The following is a 1651-nucleotide window of genomic DNA, read 5'->3' as shown; positions in this document are numbered from 1 at the left end:
TGCCATGAGTTTGTGTATCATTTCATACCACTGTGTGTGTGTGGAGAACCATCACTCAGCCAAAGGCCTCATGACTACATTTGTCTTGGTCATTAACACATTAGAGGTCCAATATTAAGGTTTGTGACTTTGTTTTCACACGTGTTTTGGCTCAGGATAAGAACATTTGTGGTTTTCAATTAAAATGCCAAGGTTAGCCAGTCAATTTGCGATTCATTAATTTGTGAGGAACATTTTATTATGCTTCTTTTTGTGAGTAAGGTTTTATTTGCAGAGTTCTAGAGGTTACCTTTAGACAAAGGTGGGCTAGTTGTTTCCTGTAATAAATAGAATTTAAGATTTTAGCATATTTAAGTATTTGTATCTCAAATATACATAAATATAAGGAACATTAGCCGTGTACCTTCTCGTGATAGAGAGCACCGAAAGTGGGAAACAACTACAACTGACAGGAACTGTCTTACTGCTGGGGCTGGTTTCACAAAGGTAGACCTTGACTGTGGCTTAGATATAACAAATAGACTTCAGACAGATGTCTAAATTTATCTGTTGCACAAAGCAGTTTAGTTCTTGTGTATCTTAAGCCTGACTGTGGTACAACGAATTATGGTTAAATTAAACCTTTTTTCATTATTATTTAAAAAAAAAAAAAAGGCCGACATATGACCGGCATCCAACCTCTCAGCTCCATTTACTCCAGCAGAAAATGTTTTTCTTCTGGAAGAATTCAACAGTTAAAATCACATTTTACTTGAAGAGTGAAACTATAAAAAGAAAAAAAATGGCTGTGGTCCATAACAATGTCAGCAAACCATTAATCATGAGCCATGTTTTACTATTTTTGTTGTTGGGTGGCCCTGTTGAGTGCAGGTGTCACTGATTACCATGTTACCAGGTAACATTGGGTTTAGGCTTGAGTTAGTCTGGGGGTAAGGTGTCTAATGTTTTTGGCTTAAAATTAGTCAGTTTTTATCTGTTGTGAAACGGTCTTACTTGCAATTAGTCTATGAGCAAAACTAAGACTGGACCAACATCACAGACCAGTCTGAAATATCTTTGAGAATCTGACCCCAGATCTTTTTTTTTTAAGGTAGAGCAACTAAGAATGCTATACTTGTTATACAGAAGCAACTTTATGCCTTGGTGTTTTTAATTAAAAGAATTGTTCAACATCTTCGGAAATGTGCCTGTAAAGAGTTAGATTACAAGATCAGTAACTCTCAAATCTGTACAATAAATGTATCGCTAGAGACAGCGTTTAGTTAGATTAGTTTAGTACTAATAATGAAAGCACAGGGAAACTGCTAGCCTGGCTCGAGGGTTATTTTGGTTATGGTTAAGTTTTCTTAGGAGCTTTTGTTTTTCCTCTTTCAATTTTGTTTCTATTCTACTGTATCCTTAAGCATCCCCGTTTAAAGTTGACTAAAGCTTAAAGTTGAGGGCATAATTTAGGGCGTGGCCGCTTTGAGTAACAGGTGGGTGTCGTCACAGTCCGTTGCTCGCGTCACCTCAGCTAATTGGAGTCACTGAACATGTTTGGTGTTAGTGGTGTCAGTCCCTTTTGGAGGATTTTTCATACAAATATCGGGCAAATAATATGGCTTATTGTCTATCACAACGTGACGAAGTCTGTGCTCCTGTTTTTTGAGGT

This window comes from Seriola lalandi, unplaced genomic scaffold (assembly GCF_002814215.2).
Source record: "Seriola lalandi dorsalis isolate HSWRI2012SDOR001 ecotype SW California unplaced genomic scaffold, Sedor1 jcf7180002053697, whole genome shotgun sequence".
Taxonomy (NCBI): domain Eukaryota; kingdom Metazoa; phylum Chordata; class Actinopteri; order Carangiformes; family Carangidae; genus Seriola; species Seriola lalandi.
Note: the sequence above shows the minus strand (reverse complement) of the source record.